Raw genomic sequence first — 19,773 nt, forward strand, 5'->3', positions numbered from 1 at the left:
CTCACTAAGAGCTTACATATGCCACCCACTATGGGAGGGATGTACTATGGGACTTGATGCAAAAGGCAGTTTCAGGGGAGAGGCTTACAAAAGCAGTGAAAACAAGTAATGCTTGCCTATGATTGATGTGCCTGTAATAACCCAAAGACCCATCTAATCCCCACTTCATAACTCAGGTCAATTCAATGCAAAGGGACATATCTGGGGAAGGACTGGCAGTTGGATTTCATTCAAATGCCTCCATGATCAGAATATAAATATCTTCTGGTGTTTGTTGACACTTTCACAGAATGGGTTGAAGCCTTCTCCAGTCCATTTGAAAAGGCTATGGAAGTCAGAGAGTCCCTTTTTAAAAACATAATGTATTTATTTTTGGCTACACTGGGTCATCATCGCTGCATGGGCTTTACTCTAGTCGCAGCGAGCGGGTGCTACTCTCTAGCTGTGGTGCACAGGCTCTCATTGTGGTGGCTTCTCCTGACGTGGAACACAGGCTCTAGGGTGCATGAGCTTCAGTAGTTGTGGCACGTGGACTTGATAGTTGCAGTTCCCGGGCTCTAGAGCACAAGCTCAATAGTTGTGGCTCAGGGGCCTAGTTGCTCTGAGGCATGTGGGATCTTCCCAGATGAGGGATCGAATCCGTCTGTCCTGCATCGGCAGGCAGATTCTTTACCACTGAGCCATCTAGGAAGCCCTGGTAAGTCCCTTTTAAGAGAACTAATTCCTTGGTTTGGACTTCCAAAGTCCCTCCAAAGTGAAAACGGTTCTTCTTTTATAGCCAAAATCACACAGAGGCTTACACAAGGAGAGACTACAAGCCACACACCTCTTGGCATCCCTAGTCTTCATGGAAGGTAGAGAAAATGAACCATACTTTAAAGTAAACCTTAGCAAACCTCTGCCAAGAAACTCATGATCCCTGAACCAGCTTGCTTCCTACCTCACTCCTCAGCGTCCATGTCACCCCCAGGAGCGGTTGAGACCTAGACCATCTGAAATGAGCTATGGAGGCCATGACATTCTACTGGGTGAGGATGTGAATCCGGCCCTAAGATATTAATTTAGGACAAGTTCAGGAGGCAGTTCAGGACTATGCCCACAAGGCACTGCTGACTCCCACTAAAATACAGAGGAAGGAGCAATTCCTGCACAAATAAACCCCGGGGACCAAGTTCTTCTCAAAGCCTAGAAGGAGGGGTCCCCAAGACCAATTATTGCTGAAATGAAGAGCCTCTATAAAGTACTTTTAACCACCCCCCACTGCTGTCAAACTGCAAAGGATATCTAATTGGGTACATTTGTCCAGACTCAAGCTTTTACTTTCAGAAACCCCGCAGGTCACAGCAGAACAACAATATTATTACCTGTGAGCTAGTGGAAGACCTGAGACACCTATTCAAAAGGCAGTCACCATCAACAGATAAGTAAAATGATATAGTGGGTTGGCTCCTGTTTAAGAGCCTTAATGGGTCTTGGGGCCTCTCTTGTTGCCCTGGCTGAGATGGTTCTTGATAACTATCTGGCCCCTGGTTGCCTTCTGGCAGAACAAGGCAGAGTTTGTGTAATAACTAATACTCCCTGCTGTACTCAGATCAATGTAACAGGACAGGTAAAAGTTAATATTAAGGAAATATACACCCAGGCCAAGTGGTTTCCTAACTTTGGCAGGGTAATATTGCCTCTCTTTTCTGGTCAACAGTTAAGAAGGCCCTCCCAAAGTTAACCTGGTCCCTTCCCTTTTTAGGCCCTTTCATGATACCAAGGGAACATTTCATGCAAAGATGGGCTTGATAAAGGACAGAAATGGTATGGACCTAACAGAAGCAGAAGATATTAAGAAGAGGTGTCAAGAATACACAGAAGAACTGTCCAAAAAAGATCTTCACGACCCAGATAATCACAATGGTGTGATCACTCACCTAGAGCCAGACATCCTGGAATGTGAAGTCAAGTGGGCCTTAGAAAGCATCACTACGAACAAAGCTAGTGGAGGTGATGGCATTCCAGTTGAGCTATTTCAAATCCTGAAAGATGATGCTGTGAAAGTGCTGCACTCAATATGCCAGCAAATTTGGAAAACTCAGCAGTGGCCACACGACTGGAAAAGGTCAGTTTTCATTCCAGTCCCAAAGAAAGGCAATGCTAAAGAATGCTCAAACTACCACACAATTGCACTCATCTCACACGCTAGTAAAGTAATGCTCAAAATTCTCCAAGCCAGGCTTCAGCAATATGTGAACCATGAATTTCCTGATGTTCAAGCTGGTTTTAGAAAAGGCAGAGGAACCAGAGATCAAATTGCCAACATCCGCTGGATCATCAAAAAAGCAAGAGAATTCCCGAAAAACATCTATTTCTGCTTTATTGACTATGCCAAAGCCTTTGACTGTGTGGATCACAATAAACTGTGGAAAATTCTGAAAGAGATAGGAATACCAGAGCACCTGACCTGCCTCTTGAGAAACATATATGCAGGTCAGGAAGCAACAGTTAGAACTGGACATGAACAACAGACTGGTTCCAAATAGGAAAAGGAGTATGTCAAGGCTGTATATTGTCACCCTGCTTATTTAACTTCTATGCAGAGTTCATCATGAGAAACGCTGGACTGGAAGAAGCACGAGCTGGACTCAAGATTGCTGGGAGAAATATCAATAACCTCAGATATGCAGATGACACCACCCTTATGGCAGAAAGTGAAGAGGAACTAAACAGCCTCTTGATGAAAGTGAAAGAGGAGAGTGAAAAAGCTGGCTTAAAACTCAACATTCAGAAAACAAAGATCATGGCATCTGGTCCCATCAATTCATGGAAAATAGATGGGGAAACAGTGTCAGACTTTATTTTTCTGGGCTCCAAAATCACTGCAGATGGTGACTGCAGCCAGGAAATTAAAAGACGCTTACTCCTTGAAAGGAAAGTTATGACCAACCTAGATAGCATATTCAAAAGCAGAAACATTACTTTGCCAACAAAGGTCCGTCTAGTCAAAGCTATGGTTTTTCCAGTGGTCGTGTATGATGTGAGAGTTGGTCTGTGAAGAAAGCTGAGCACCGAAGAATTGATGCTTTTGAACTGTGGTGTTGGAGAAGACTCTTGAGAGTCCCTTGGACTGCAAGGAGATCCAACCAGTCCATTCTGAAGGAGACCAGTCCTGGGTGTTCATTGGAAGGACTGATGCTGAAGCTGAAACTCTAGTACTTTGGCCACCTCATGCAAAGAGTTGACTCACTGGAAAAGACTCTGATTGGGATTGGGGGCAGGAGGAGAAGGGGACGACAGAGGATGAGATGGCTGGATGGCATCACTGACTCGATGGACGTGAGTCTGAGTGAACTCCGGGAGTTGGTGATGGACAGGGAGGCCTGGCGTGCTGCGATTCATGGGGTCACAAAGAGTCAGACGAAATTGAGCGACTGAACTGAGCTTTATTGATGGCTATTGTTCTCATCTCCTTTTTAGCCCTTGTTTGTTTAACCTTTTGGTTGAGTTTGCGTCTTTTAGACTCTAACAGTTTGAAGTAAGGCTGTGATGGCTCAAGGAATTCAGCCCATTCCAGTGGAAATTGGCCCAGGTCCCTCCCTACAGGTCCTTGAAGCAGTCAGCAAGGGACTTCCACTCCTCTAGGATGGGCTAGGGTCTGCAGCCCCTGTCCAGCAGGAAGAAGTTTCAGAAGAAGAGATCCTTACTCCCTTACCGATTTTGCCCCCAAGGAACAGGTTGGTCTTAGTCCTTATGGATGCTATATGGGAGACCTTTTGTTTATGTCAATGACTTCTTCCTAGATCCAGAGATTCAGACCCTCCAGTCTTATACCATGGCCATTGGGCAATTCCAACAGGATATATGCTTGTGGGGTATGAACCAGGACCCAAAAGATTCTAAAGAGTCACCACTATATGCTCCAGGAACTCAAGTCCTAATTAAAGTCTGGAAAGATGGGTCCCCAAAGGCTCAACTCCAGCCCACATGGAAGGGCCCCTACCCTGTAATACTTTCTACGCCCACAGCAGTCAAGGTACCAGGACATGACTCCTGGATTCACTACTGACGAATCAAGCCATGGAAGAAAACAGAAGAGGACACTCAATACACCTGTGAGCCCCTGGGAGATCTCAGATACCTATTCAGAACTACCAATGAGTGTCATTCTAATGAACACCCCCAAAACCTGGTTTCTGGGGATAAGATTTCTCAGGATAACTCTAAGGAGCCAACACAGCTTGACAGAGACTGTACTCCAAGACAGACAGGAGATAGATCTTCTGATTTCTGAACAAGGAGGGACTTGAGCTATCCTGGCAATGTGAATTTAAAATTGACCAATGTCCCTACTAGTCCTTGTTATGCTATATTGATGATGCTTATGATTATTCCATGTACTGTCAATTGTCTAACCTGTTTTGTCTCTGCCCAGGTCAACCAGCTACAACATGGCAGTGCCAGTTCAACAAAGATAAAACTACAGCTGACCATGGAAAATATCACACACCTTTGGACACCGCTATAAGGACTCTGAGGCTTGAGACTAGCAAGAGGGGGAGGCCCAATACCCCTCGCCGCCCCAGTTCAGCAGGAAGTAGCCAGAAAGACCTCGACGCCCCTATTCCCAAAGAATTGGGCCTCCCATCTCTTGATGGGGGAATGTTAGGTAGGTAGAATAGGGAAAAGGAGTCCAAAATGGCGGTGGCTAAAAGACAAGACTTCAGGCAGAACAAACAGCACTCCTGGCTAAGCCCAATTTGCATAGGGCAGGCCCAGGTGGAGGAAAAAAAACATATAAAAGGAAGAGCCAAAGCGCTTTCTCTTGGACTCTCTCTCCCGCGTGCGCACACGCTCACTCGCTCGCGCTTCTCTCTCTCTCTCTCTCTCCCCCTCCCCCTACGAACTACTCCACTCTCTTCTCTTCGAGTCTTGGATTCTCCTGCTATCTTCTAAATAAAATGGAGCTGTAACACTGATTTGCTTAAAAAAAAAAAAGAGTAAGGATTTAGTCTCTCAGAGGGGATGAGACAGGCTGGGACCTGGGACTCTGCTGCAGTGCTTGCACCTGGATACACCTCAAGCAACAAAATACAAACAGATCATATGGGACTAAAAATAACTGTGCATGTGCAGTTGGGGCAAATTCTGGACAAAAGACTCAAAGAGACCAAAAAACCCAACTGCCATTTTGAGGAGTGTGGAGCAAAATTAGGGGGTCAGGAGCAAAAGCAGGATACTGTGCATGCCCCCTGCACACAATACTACCTAAGGGATAAGCAAAACAACTAAGCCACCCCTCCGGTCAGACCCCTGGACACGCTCACTCCCACCTCGGGGAGGGAGCAAGCAAGGGAAACTTCTGTTTGCTCTTACTCCCCCCTGCTGTAGCAGGGGCCAATAAAACCTTGCCTGAAAAAAAATCAATATCCCTTATTACTAAGGATGTAAAAATCCATGCAGTACGGGCAAATGGAATCCAGTAGCATAAAAATGAGTATAAACCATTGACAAATGATCTGAGGAACACAAAGTGGGTTCAGCACGTGATAAATTAGTTTGGTACACATACTAATAGAATAAAGGACAAGTATGATCATCTCAATATGCACATGAAGTATTAGAAAAAACCTAGTCTTTCATCATAGAAAGACTCAAAACAGTAAGGGGAACCTCTTCAACCTGACAGAGAGGATCTATGCAAAACCTACGGTAAACTGAAAGCTTTCCTCTAAAGATCGGGAACAAATGAGGGATGTTCACTCTTGTTACATCTTTTCAATGTTGTACTAAAGGTTTTAACTATAATTATCAAGAAAAAAGTAAAAGTATCCAAATTGCAAAAAAATAAAACTCTATTTGCAGTTGACATGATCTTATACTGAAATCCTAACCAAAAAATTGCTAGTAAACCAGTTCAGCAAAACTGCAGGATATGGTAACAGTCAATTGTGTGTCTATATAATAGCAAGGAGCCATGAAAAGAAATAAAATTATAAAGTAATTCTATTTATGACAGTACCAAGAATTCTTAGGAATAAGTTTAATGAAAAGTATAAGACTTTTACACCAGAAACCAGAAATCATTAAAAGAATGACTTAAATAAATAGAAGAATATCTCTTGTTCATGGTTTGAAAGTCTCAAAATCAAGATGTCAGAAGTTCTCAAATTGATCTGCAGATTCAATGTAATCTTCATCAAAACTCCAGATGCTTTAAGGAAATTGGCACTCCAATTTTAAAATCTATGTTGAAGTTTGGGGACTCTGATTAGCCAAAACAATCTTGCAAAAAACAAAAGTTGGTGGTCTCACACTTCCCAATTTCAGAAATACAGAAGACATACAATAATCAAGACAGTTTGGTAATGGCATAAGGATAAACACAGATACATGCAACGGAATTGAGAGTTCAGAAATGAACCCATAAAACCATGATCAACTGAGTTTCAGCAAAGGCTTTGAGACAATTTAATGGAGAAAGGACCATCTTTTGACAAAAACTGGGATAAATGAAAATCCATATGCAAAAGAATAAATCTGTACCCTTACTTCATACCATATAGAAAAAATAATCTCAAAATGGAATGACCTAAGTGTAAGAACTAATGTTACAAAATGTCTAGAACATAAAGTTTCATAACCTTGGGTTAGGCAACAATTTTTTAGATATTACAATACACATGATAAATTAGTTTATTAAAATTTTGAACCTCGTGTGCATCAAGGACAAGAATGTAAAAACAAGGGGAGAAAACACTTGCCAATTATATATTCAGTCAGGGACTTGTTTCCAGAATATATAAAGAACTACTACAGTTCAAAAAAATCAGATTAAAAAAGAATTTGAATAGACATTTATCCAAAGAAAAGATGCAAGTGACCAATAAACATGTAAGATGCTAGGCATGACTACTCCTAAATCAAAACCATAATGAAATATCACATCACACACAGGAACAACCATAATCAGGATGATAAGAACAAACATGGTCATGGGTTTGGAGAAACTGAAACTCTCATACTTGATGGTAATGTAAAATGGTGTAGCTGCTTTGGAACACAGTTTGACAATTCTTCAGAAAGTTAAACATGAAATTACTCTATGACCCAGCAATTCTACTCCTAGGTACATATCCAAGAGAAATAACACTTACGACTACACAAAACCTGTAATAGCTAGATATCCAACTGATGAAGAGATAAGCAAATGTAGACTATCCTTACAGTGAAGTTATTTGGCCATAAAGAATGTACTGATACAGGCTACGACAAAGATGAACCTTGAAAACATTATGCTGAGTGAAAAATTCAGACACAGCAGGCTACATATTGTATGATTCCATTTATATGAAATGTCTAGAGTGGGCAAGCTATGAAGACAAAGTAGATTAATAGTCACCACAATTGAAGAGACCGCTAATGGGTAAGTCTCCTTTTGGGGGTAATGAAAGTGTATGAAGTGTGATAATGGTTGCATAACCTTGTTTAATATATTAAAAATGACGGAAATGTATACTTTAAAGAGGTACATTTTATGTCAACTATTAAGTTTAAAAATGGGAAAAATTAGACCATTTTTACTTACCTGGAAATATATCACTGATAAAATAAATGTTAGCATAAGGTATGAAAGGTTATCAAACTGTTGTAAGTAATAACCTCAATAGTAAAGTAGAAAAAGAGACTGAAGTTTTTTTATAAACCTCTGTATTGCTTGACTTGCTGTGGACAGATATCCAGACATTTAGAGAAACAAGTAAAAATATGGATGCATAGATATGTTAAAACAGAGTACAAAATCCTGGCATTTTAGCAGGTTTGACACTTTAAGCAAGTATTTGGCCCCTCTAGGCCCTAGAGTCTGCAGGTGAAAAATGTTGGTCTGATCAACAAGGATGTAGAAACAGACTCCAAACATCCCCAACTACCTTTATGCGAGGGAGCAAATTACAAAAGAGCTGTGAGAGAGTACAAGAGAGGTACACAGGTTTTGCAAAACCTTCCCAAGTGATTCTTTTAAAACTCTGCCCCCCATTCCCTTTACACACAATATTCCTTCGTGTGAAACTTTCAGATTAAAAAGAGACAAACAACCAAATTTGAGATATTCTAACTCCTTCACTTGAAAGTCAAAGCCCCCACAAGAATACATCAGCCTTACTCTCCAGGACATGCTGACATGGAAGGGAAGAAGACTTTGCAATCATCACATGGGTTAAGATCTTGGCTTGATCACTATGGTATTTAACTTCTACTGTCTAACAAGCCACCTCAAAACAGCAATTCAAATCAAGAGGCCCCAAGGTTCCTCTGCAGGAACAGTTTCTAGAAAGACAGAGCAGGAGATACTACAGGGAGTAAAGAATGAATAGTGACAAGGACTTGTAGGTAGTGAGGTTGGTGTGAAGAACAGGTGGGTACAGCAGCTTGCCAGAGGAACAAGACTGCAGAAAGGGTATAGTTGACCAGTTTTGATTTATTCATAGTAAACTAGGAAAGGCTTCAGCATCTGACAGACTCAAGGGAAGGTGCCGGTCTAGAGGAAGCAGCTGAAGATACGAGAGAAGGCGTCATCAGTGTAGCGATGTTCCAGAGGAGAGAGAAAGGATGGAAACAGAGTTTAGGACTGAGGGACCCAGGCTTAGAAACCAGAGGATATATGTCTTCATTTTGAGACATAAGGTGAGAAAATGATGATGGGTGCAGGTGGCACTAAGTGTGGAAATGGAGAAGACAGGGATGAGAGAATTCCCACTTGGAGGGATCTCTACTCGTAGTGAAAGAAGGAATTCTCTTCAGGGAGGGAAAGGCCTGGAGGGATAGTTTGGAGCTTGAGAAGAGAAGACAGGATTCAGAACAGGAGAGCCTGAGCAGCCTTTGTGGCCATGCCTACCACAGTCAGTGAATGTCTCTGGCAAAGATGAAACCCAAGGGGCAGTGTCAAGAAAGTGAATGACACTTTACGAGTGTTTTGATAATGTCACAGGAGGTCAGATCCTAGGGGAGAGAGAAGAATCTCCTTATGGATAGGTAGGAGGGGAGTCAGAAGCACTGGTAGTTTGAATATCACAAAGAGATGTGACATGGCTTAATATCCTGCTCTGGTAAAAGTGGGAGCTAGAGTCAGCACGCCAAGTGCCAGGACCGTTAATAGCAAACATTGATTAAACATTCACTGGGTTTCCAGCACCAGGCTAAGCCTCTTAAAAGCACATTTTCTTTCAGTTATCATAATCTTTTATAGAATATTGTTATTTCCATTTTACATATAGGGAAACTAAACTTTAGAAGTTATTTTTCTCAAGGCCATGTGGCAGATTTTATTTAGAAAGACAGCTGCAACCACATCTCCCATCCTCCACAATGTGGCCTTCCCACCTCAGTCACAGTATGTGTATGCACGCGCGCTCAGTCCTGTCTGACTCTTTGCGACCCTGTGAACTGTAGCCCACCAGGCAACTCTGTCCATGGAATTTTCCAGCCAAGAATACCGGAGCAATTTGTTGTAAAGAAATGGTTGCCATCTCCTTCTCCGGGGGATCTTCCCATCCCAGGGATTGAACCCATGTCTCTTGTGTCTTCTGCATTGGCATGTAGGTTCTTTACCAGCTGAGCCACCAGGGAAGCCCCTTCAGTCAAAGGGCAGAGTCTAATTCCCCTACCCCTGGGGTTGTGACTGCTTTTACCAACAGAGCAATGACTGAAATGACCGACTTTCAAGCTTTCATTATAAATGCCATGCATCTACCACCAGCCTCCACTGGAACACTTGGTCTGGCAAAGGACGACCACCAGCTAAGAAGTTTGCCATCCCAAGGGCCACTATGCTGGAGCATCCCCTGAACATGGCCAAGCTCCCAGGCGAGAGCCTCCATCTGGCTCTCATATCTGGTCCAACCTCAACCTTTCAGATGATGGCAGATCAGGCCAACATCTCAGTGCAACCTTAGGAGACTCCAAACAAGATTTACCCAGTGCAACCCTTCCTGAAGTTCTGCCCCTCAAGGTGAGGAGCAAAACAAAAATGTTGTCTCTTTACAACAAGTTCTAGGGTAATTTGTTACACTGCAACAACAATCAGAATAGCCTCATAACATCACAGAGCAACAGAGCTAGGATTTCCCTGCAAGCCTGCCTGCCTGGCTCTGGAGACCAGCTGTTCCTGGCTTCCTTTTGAATATTCTTCCTTATTCTTGTCTCTAGCACAGGTTCTTCCTCAGACCATATACTGGACAAATGTTTGACCTACTTCCTAGACAGATGCCTTCTTACCTCTGTTTCTCCTCCACTTGATAGCAAGTTTACACGACATAATGGATATAATGTGTCATTGTCCACCACTTATAAAACATAGCAATGGTTATCAAAACCTTTACCACATTATTGCTAAACAAATCTTCAATTCAATCAATTATATATTATTTTAATGCTTTTGCAAGCCAAAAAACTTCCCATTTCTTAGGCTTTAAAGTGGCAATGTCTTTCTTTCATAAATATTAACCAGAAATTATATAATACCTGACTCTTCATGCTCCCCCTCTGGATTTCTGCCATGTATATTCAACTTGAGGCCAAAGACAAAGTAGACACTGGGTTCATAATGATCTGTTACGATTGAAAGAATCATGAATTAAACAGGGTTGGGAGTTTAAACTTGTATAACACTTAGATCTTACTCTATTTCCCTTTTTAGTATTACCACCTCTTTAAAAAAAAAAAATAAGGCATCATTTTGAATGATCTGTCCATCCTGAAAATACCTGTGTCAGACAGAACATGCTAGAAATCGTGCAGCCAGTTAAATGTCAAGCAGAAACGAGTCAACATGCCCCGTGTTTCATTAGCACCACCCGGTGAAGTCCCAAACCCTGCCTGAACTGAAATCTAAGCCACACCAAAATCATGCGGTCTGTGGATGCATTTGTTTTCCTCTTGAATTTTAAAGGGCTGAGTTGTTATTACTGAACTTAGAAACAAGGCTCTCCTTGAGTCAACAGTGCCTCTTTAAATATCATTTGCTCAGTACCTTCCTTCGTTTATACTGTTGCTCCCTTGTCACTAGGGTCTAAATGGGAAGCTTATCTTTGTATCAAAAGGGAACAGAATCTTTTGCTCAAATACTTCACTCCCTTCACTACTTCATTACGGCTCCATCACTAGATTTCTCTTCTAATATTCCAGAGCTATGCCCCTAAAGTTGACAGGAGCCAATGGCACACCCTTCCTAGAAGATGCCCTTCTCATCAACCAAGGCTGGTCATCTTCAGTGGGAGCCTCACCTGAGGAGTGATGCTGTGTTCTCCTCTGTGGGTTAATTACTCTGGAAGAGTCAAGGGTCTGGAGCCCACATGAGCCACCTGAGACCAGGGTGATGGCTTTACCATGTCAGCAGTATCGTCTAGCTCTTCCTCTTCACATTCCCTTCCTCTTCACATTTGTTCTTCTTCTGTTTGTCCCCTGTACCTGCTAAGATAAGAGCAGACTTATAAACATGCTATGAATAGTAAGATATGGTGAAATAACATACATACATCACTTGATAATCATAAGCAGACTAGGGCTTAGAACAGTCACACGTCATTCCAAGGCCCATGTTTTAGTAGTTGATGTTTATTACGTTGCTAGCTGGAGATTTGGGAACAGACTATCACAAGCAATGTGAATCTGGAGGTTCCATGTTATCTAATCTGAATATGACAAAGTCAGTCTTGTTTTGCTTCCAATTCTGCAAAAATGTCTCTGGCTTCTGGACACCAGGTGTTGGGCCATGCTCCAAAGAGGACTGCAAGACTCGTAGTTGCCCAACCTTGAGACTGAAGAAAGAGCCCAGATATAGCAACAGGAACGTCAGTGGTTTTTTGGACAGGGGATCTTACATGTCTAAAGACAAAGGTCCTAGAATGACGTCCCACTATGCATGACAGACAGCAGGTAAGGCATGGCAGCAGTCTCTGCTACTCAGGGGATTAGGTTCCATTTATAGGGGGAATTTCTGTTGATGGGTGGGGCTATGTTCCCTCCCTGTTTTTTGACCTGAGGCCAAACTATGGTGGAGGTAATGAAGATAATGGTGATCTCCTCCCAAAGGTCTCGTGCACCACACTCCATGCCCCTGACCCTGCAGCAGGCCACTGCCGACCCACACCTCCACCGGAGACTCCTGGACACTCACAGGCAAGTCTGGGTCAGTCTCTTGTGAGGCCACTGCTACTTTCTCCTGGGTCCTGGTGTGCACAGGTTTTGTTTGTGCCCTCTAAGGGTCTATTTCCCCAGTCCTGTGTAAGTTCTGGTGGCTCTATGGTGGGGTTAATGGTGATCCCCTCTAAGAGGGCTTATGCCATACCCAGGTCTGCTGCACCCAGAACCCCTGCCCCTGTGACAGGCCACTGTTGACCCATATCTCCTTAGGAGACACTCAAACGCAGGCCTGACTCAGTCTCTATGGGGTCTCCTGGTGCACACAAAGGTTTTGTTTGAGCACTCTGAGCATCTCTGGTGGGTATGGGGTTTGATACTACATGGGATTTCACCCCTCCTACCATCTTTTTGGGGCTTCTCCTTTGCCCTTGGACATGGGGTATCTTTTTTTGGTGGGATCCAACATCCTCCTGTCAATGGTTGTTCAGCAGTGAGCTGTAATTTTGTAGTTCTCACAGGAGAAGATGAATGCACATCCTTCTACTACACCAGAAAGATATGCAGAGTACATCATGCAAAATGCTGGGCTGGATGAAACACAAGCTGGAATCCAGATTGCAGGGAGAAATATCAATAACCTCAGATATGCAGATGACACCACCCTTGTGGCAGAAAGTGAAGGACTAAAGAACCTCACGACGAAACTGAAAGAGGAGAGTAAAAAAAGTTGGCTTAAAGCTCAGCATTCAGAAAACTAAGATCATGGCATCTGGTCCCATCACTTCAAGGCAAATAGATGGGGAAACAATATAAATAGTGACAGACTTTATTTCTTTGGGCTCCAAAATCACTGCAGATGGTGACTGCAGCCATGAAATGAAAAGACGCTTGCTCCTTGGAAGAAAAGTTATGACCAATCTAGATGGCATATTAAAAAGCAGAGATATTACTTTGTCAACAAAGGTCCATCTAGTCAAAGCTATAGTTTTTCCAGTAGTCATGTATGGATGTGAGAGTTGGACTGTAAAGAAAGCTGAGCACTGAAGAATTGATGCTTTTGAACTGTGGTGTTGGAGAAAACTCTTAAGAGTCCCTTGGACAGCAAGGAGACCCAACCAGTCCATCCTAATAGAAATCAATCCTGAATATTCATTGGAAGGACTGATTCTGAGGCTGAAACTCAAAGAGTCAGTTCCTAGGCAGGTTGATAAGGAGTCTAGGGGTCCCCAAGGAGAGAGGGGTCTGGAATTCTCAAGGAGGAAGAAAGGACAAACTTTTTTTCTTTCTCCACATTCCTTAGGATTATATAACAATAATGTATCCTGCCTAAGGACAGTCTCTGGATTAAACCTTCTGTTATCTTAAAATGTAAATTATGGGAGTAGACCTGGTCTTTACAAGGATGTATCCTGCCTGAGGACAGTGTTATCTTAAAATGTAAATTATGGGAGTAGGTCTGATGAGGTCTTTACAACCTCCAGACATTCTTTGGATTATATAACTTCATTGTTAACACTAGCAAGCGGGTACTCTTTCTGCCCCCTTCTGATGCCTATGTCAGAAGCTTTCTCTATCTCCTTTATACTTTAATAAAACTTTATTACACAAAAGCTCTGAGCGATCAAGCCTCCTCTCTGGCCCCAGATTGAATTCTTCTCCTCTGGGGGCCAAGAATCCCGGTGTCTTCGCATGATTCAACAACAACCTTTCATCTTGGGCACTCGTCCGGGATTCTTCAGGACAAGGTAAGGATGCTTGGAGCTTTAGTTCTTTGTTCTCTTAGTGAACACGTTTTCTGCTGTGCCCTACTAACTCTACGGTGTGCTTGTGTGAATGAATGGCATGCTCTGCGTGAAGCAAGTAAGGAGCCCTGCTCTGTGGTTCCATGGTGATCTCATACGGCTTATGGCAGAAACCTGTCGGGGCATTATACCGACCTGCCAATGCCAATACTTTGGCCACCTGATGCAAAAAACTGACTCATTGGAAAAGACCCTGATGCTGGGAAAGATTGAAGGTGGAAGGAGAAGGGGACAACAGAGGATGAGATGGTTGGATAGCTTCACCAACTCAATGGATGTGAGTTTGAGTAAGCTCCAGGAGTTGGACAGGGAGGCCTGGCCTGCTGTAGTCCATGGGGTCACAAAGAGTTGGACACGGCTGAGCGGCTGATCTGATAAAGGGAATTGATGTCAGGTGGGCCCCTCAGTTACCAGGGAAACCAGGGCCTGGGGCAGGAGGCAAGCATGTAGGCAGTTACTGATGAAACCTTATAATTAGGAGGATTGGATAGTCACATGAATGAAACAGGGCCTTGTTGAGCAGGGGATGGACACAAAGGAAGATAAAAGAAAAATAGCTGTCCTGAATGGCCTGACCATAAAATTCACCCCTGCACATTTCGCATGACCCTTACAATCTTGGTCCATCCCTCTTCTGTGATATCCCTGGGCTCAGGTATGTACCGGGGGCACTGCAGACAGACATCATAAATGCAACACAGACAATAGCAGCTACAGAGTATTAAGAGTCCAGGAAGTGGGCAAACATGCAAGCCAGCCAGTTACAGGTTCCAGTTTTCATGAAAGTCCAGAGGACAACGACAATGGTATCTTGCTATAGACCCAGCAAGCAGACTCATTTCACAGCGACGCCACCACTGTGCCCAGTCTGCAAACAGATTGCCTTTGCTCAGACTAAATTTGTTAAGAGGCACTGTACAGGGAAGATCATGACCATTGACCAACATAGAATCAGTAACAGCATCTTGAGATAGTGCTACCCCTGAGGTTTCTGTCCTAGGGGGCAGTAACATACCATCTCTTCAGCCTCAGTCCCCAGAGCCCATGCTGAATCCTGGCGAGGCCCACAGGGTTAATATGGTTGTGCCTTCCTCCAGTCAGGCCTAGATTAATTACCTTATTGGTCTTAGGTGGAACAGGTAGCAGACAGGTGAGATCTATAAATGCCTTTCTAATCCTATTCCCCACAAGGCCACAGATGGCAGTTTTATTTGCTGTTGCCACAGGTTCCAACCAAACCCTTCCAGGTAACTGGCCATATGCAATTCACAAATCTGTCCCTGAGTTAACATCTCTAAAGCCCACTTTTGTAGCTGTTTAGGGTTGATGGTTCAGGGGTATGCTGATATTCTGTATCTAATCCAGGTCCTTGCATTTTTCCTGTGTTCAACAGCCACCCCCATGCATTTAGGTGAGCCATGAATGTGGGGCTGTTCCTTTTAAGATGGAGAGACCTGAGGTTAACAAAATATCAACATAATGGAAGAGAAAGACAGCCCTCATTGAGACGACCATCACCTCAGGATCACCCCCATAACTTCCTGTTCCCTGACCTTATTTCCCAACAGTTCTATACTCACAGGAGTTTCCTCGGCTTCTTAACCGCTCATCAATTATTGGGCTGCACCCCGCAGGCCTGCAAGCCTTGTAGTTGCTCAGCCTTGAGACCTGAGTAAGACCCCAGGTACAGCGACAGAGACATCAGTGGTTTAGTGGACGAGGGATCTTAGACGTCTGAAGCAAAAGGTCCTGGAATGACAGCTCCACCATGTGTGGCAGATGGCAGGCAGGACACGGCAACAGCCTTGGCTACTCAGGAGAGGAGGAGGCTACCATTTATAGGGGCAAGTTATGTCACTCTGTCTCCTCAGTTACCAGGGAAACCAGCAGCTGGGCCCGGGGGCGAGCAGGCAGGCAGTTACTGATGAAGTCCTGTAATTAAGAGGATTGGATAGTCACTGAGTGAAGCAGGGCCTTGTTGAGCAGAGGATATACAGAAAACAAGGGAACAGCCATCTTTTTTTTAAACAATGTTTCAGGTCTACAGCAAAGTGACTCAGGTTACATACATATGTATCTGTTCTTTTTCAAATTCTTTTCCCACTTACATTGTTACATAATATTGATCAAAGTCCCCTTTGCTATACAACAGGTCCGTTTTGGTTATCCTTTTAAAAATTTTTTTAAATATTAGTATTTATCTATTTGGCTGTGCTGGGTCTTGGTTGGGGCAGGCGGGATCTTTAGTTGCAGCATGTGGGATCATAGTTCCCTGACAGGGGGTCAAACGCTGGGCCCCCTGCATTGGGAGTGTAGAGTCTTAGCCACTGGGCCACCAGGGAAGTCCTGCTAGTATCTAAAGGCAAGTCCATGTGACCAATGCACAGTGAGGCCAAATAATACCAAAATGCCTGAGTTTGAAACAGAGAAAGGTCTTTGTGCCACAACTACTAAGTGGTCTTGGTGAGGGCTCCAGAGCCATGCAGGACATATATCCCCCCTACCCCAGCCTGTTCCCTGGCCCAAGGCAGGGTGAGCTGGAGGCCTAAGGGAGAAAGCTAAGATCAGCCTCTTACCTCACTCTCCACCTGAGGGCAAATGATCCACTGATTGTTGGGTGAATGGCCTCCCTAAGGGTCTCACTGATGCTTGCTTGTGGGCGGGGCCCACTGTGGCACCGACCAATGAATGACTGAGGAGGACCACAAATAGTCCCTCATTGATAGTTGATTGCTTGAGGGAGACGCTCACTACCGCTGACCAATGGCTGAGAAGGACCGGTCCCCTAGTGATGGTTGCCTGGTAACAGGGTGGTGGGTGGGGGCTGGGAGGGGTTAATCAGTTCAGTTCAGTCCTCAGTCCTGGAGGGGTTAATGGCCCATAGCAACTAGCTGCATGCTGAGATCTGCGCTACAAGGCACTCTATTACATCCTGTTTGGAGCATGGGCTCTAGGGCATGTGGCCTCAGTAGTTGTGGCTCATGGACTTCAGAGTCTGGGCTCAGTAGTTGTGACACAAGGGCTTAATTACTCCTTGACATGTTGGATCTTCACAGATCAAGGACTGAACTGGTGACCCTTGCATTGCAAGGCAGGTGCTTAACCACTGGACCACCAGGGAAGTTTCAAATATAGCAGCGTGTACAGGTCTGATGCTAAACGCCCTAACTGTCCCTCCTCCAAACCCTTCCCCTCTGGTAAGCCAACTTGAATGGCCTGACCGCACACTAAGTCTATTTTATTTCAGAAATTTGGAGTTTTAGGTAGAATAGGATGGTAGAATAGCAGGGATCTAGAGTCAGACTGCTGAAACTTGAATCCTGCTCTAGGATGTACAAACTTCCATCACTGGTTGTTATTTGGGCAAATTCCTTAAGGCAGGTAACTGTTTATCCTGATTCTTCTTCAGTAAAATGGAAGTACCACAAGAACTTGGAGAAGGAAGTGGCAACCCATTCCACTATTCTTGCCTGGAAAATTTCATGGACAGAGGAGCCTGGCAGGCTACAGTTCATGGGGTCTCAAAGAGTTGGACATGACTGAGTGGCTGAGCACAGTACCCCACAAGGACATAAACTTTGTATTTTAAACACTGTATCCCTAACACTTAGCACATTTCCTGGAACACAGTGGGCATTTAGTAAATATTTGTTGAATAAGCTTATATATGAATGTATGAATATTGCTTACATAGGAATTCTTTTTGTTCATAAAATTATCCACTATGGCAAGTATTCATGAACATTGATGAATTTGAGTGCATTTGAATTGAAACATCACTGCACAGTTGAAGCATCTTTCTATTTCTAGGGTGACAGGATGAGACGGTTGGATAGCATCACCAACTCCAGTGAAGGACAGGGAAGCTTGGTGTGCTACTGTCCTTGGGGTCACAAAGAGTCAGGCATGACAACAATTAAACAACAACAATTCCTTTCTGGTGGACAGAAGAGGGGTTATAGGGAATCAAGAGAAGAGGATGGAATGTCAGAGTGACATCAACTCTCTCCTGGCCTCTGGCTCTTTTCATCTTGGATTTTACCCCTGAGGGGTAGAACCTAGATCTTTTTTTTCCTGAGTATCCTGCTTAGCCTTCAAAGTCAATAAAAATGATGCCTAGATGATGAGCATCTTTCATAGCAATCAGGTGTTAATCTCAAATTCAATTTCTGATTCCTGTGTAACCAACCTGCACCACCCTCAGCAAGTCATGTTGCCTTGTAGAACTGTGCAGGGCTTCACACTCACTCTCAGGAGGAATGCTAGTTGGCAGGGTCATTGTGGGACAGATGAGAGGGGGAGTGTGAAAGCCCTGTGAAAAGGACGGCATAGGCAGGAATGCTCAGCTTTTTTAACTAGGAGATGAAACTTAGAGACTCGTTTCTCTATGAGATTTGGAGTATAATAGTCAAGACAAGCTATCGCAAGTCAGTCAGTCTTGTGTTAGATTGTGTTGCACAGACCACAACAAAAAGATTTCTAGCGTTACTGCATGATTTAAAAATTATGGTCTCTCCAGAATTGAAAGAGACACGTGTACCCCAATGTTCATCGCAGCACTGTTTATAATAGCCAGGACATGGAAGCAACCTAGATGTCCATCAGCAGATGAAGGGATAAGAAAGCTGTGGTACATATACACAATGGAGTATTACTCAGACATTAAAAAGAATACATTTGAATCAGTTCTAATGAGGTGGATGAAACTGGAGCCTATTATACAGAGTGAAGTAAGCCAGAAAGAAAAACACCAATACAGTATACTAACGCATATATATGGAATTTAGAAAGATGGTAACAATAACCCTGTATACGAGACAGCAAAAGAGACACTGATGTATAGAATAGTCTTTTGCACTTTGTGGGAGAGGGAGAGGGTGGGATTATTTGGGAGAATGGCATTGAAACATGTATAATATCATATATGAAATGAGTCGCCAGTCCAGGTTCAATGCATGATACTGGATGCTTGGGGCTGGTGCACTGGGATGACCCAGAGGGATGGTATGGGGAGGGAGGAGGGAGGAGGGTTCAGGATGGGAAACACATGTATACCTGTGGCAGATTCATTTTGATATATGGCAAAACCAATACAATATTGTAAAGTCAAAAAATAAAATAAAATAAAAAAGAGAATTAAGTATTTGAACAACAACAACAAAAATTTATGGTTTCTTTAGTATATACCCCCTCAATGGTTCCACAAATGCACATGGAGCAGTTTGCTTGTGCCAAGCACTGTTTTATGTAGAGAGGAAACATTAGGAAGGAAAACTCCTGATCATGTGGATTTACATTCTATTGGTGGAACCAGACATATGAATAGACAATTACCTCTGTGTGATAAATACAGAGAGGAGTGATCAAGGATACTTGTGCTCTAGTGACCTTGAAAAGTGCTCCTCACTGCTGTTGGAGAGGTGGTATTAGTGTTGGAGATTGGGGAGTAATACCTGAGATGTGTCTTGAAGAATAAGCTGACATTCAGTAAACATTGAATGGATGAGTGGTGCTTATCCACTGTCCTTGGTATTAAAGTCCCTGGGAGGCAGAGCCTAGCAAGGGAATAAGGAAAGAGAGAGATTTCACAGAGGAATAACCAGCATTTCATTTTGAAGATGCTAAACAGGAGGCTGGAGTGGAGAGAATGAGCACAAGAATTGATTCAGGGGTCTTCAGGCAATGGGAGAATACACTGTCAAGGACCTCAGACATTATCCTGCTGGAGGTGGGAAGTCATTTTCATTTGTATTTTTCCAGTCTGAAATGCCTTTTCATCCATTAACAGTCATATGGCTGGGAGCCTCTGTTCCTTTAGGTCTGTGCTTTGAAGGAAAACAATACAGAG

General features: G+C 43.6%; 2 long non-coding RNA genes across 11 annotated transcripts in view; one reads left to right on the top strand and one right to left on the bottom strand.

Annotated features, from left to right (window-relative positions):
* Positions 1 to 16,710, bottom strand: part of LOC147379540 (uncharacterized) — a 133,412-nt gene extending 116,702 nt beyond the window's left edge. For 7 of the 9 annotated variants that reach the window (XR_015161800.1, XR_015161797.1, XR_015161798.1 and 4 more), the window contains exons 1-4: positions 16,502 to 16,710; positions 15,506 to 15,857; positions 11,265 to 11,451; positions 10,504 to 10,590 (exon numbers count right to left, since the gene is read on the bottom strand). This is a non-coding gene — a long non-coding RNA (uncharacterized LOC147379540). Of the gene's footprint in view, positions 1 to 3,408; positions 3,650 to 4,902; positions 4,966 to 10,503; positions 10,591 to 11,264; positions 11,452 to 15,505; positions 15,858 to 16,501 lie in introns of those variants that run through there. The other 2 variants (XR_015161799.1, XR_015161801.1) reach the window with 2 other exon arrangements.
* On the top strand, positions 12,834 to 18,068 carry LOC147379541 (uncharacterized). 2 transcript variants are annotated; one of them, XR_015161803.1, is made up of 2 exons: positions 12,834 to 13,868; positions 17,736 to 18,068. It is a non-coding gene; the product is annotated as an uncharacterized LOC147379541 (long non-coding RNA). The 2 variants fall into 2 exon arrangements; XR_015161804.1 differs by lacking the exon at positions 17,736 to 18,068 and adding an exon at positions 17,335 to 17,589.
* Positions 18,069 to 19,773: the final 1,705 nt, after the last annotated feature.

This window comes from Bos grunniens, chromosome 1, assembly GCF_055505025.1.
Source record: "Bos grunniens cultivar Pamir isolate PY7600 chromosome 1, Bosgru_T2T1.0, whole genome shotgun sequence".
In the NCBI taxonomy this organism is placed as follows: Eukaryota; Metazoa; Chordata; class Mammalia; order Artiodactyla; family Bovidae; genus Bos; species Bos grunniens.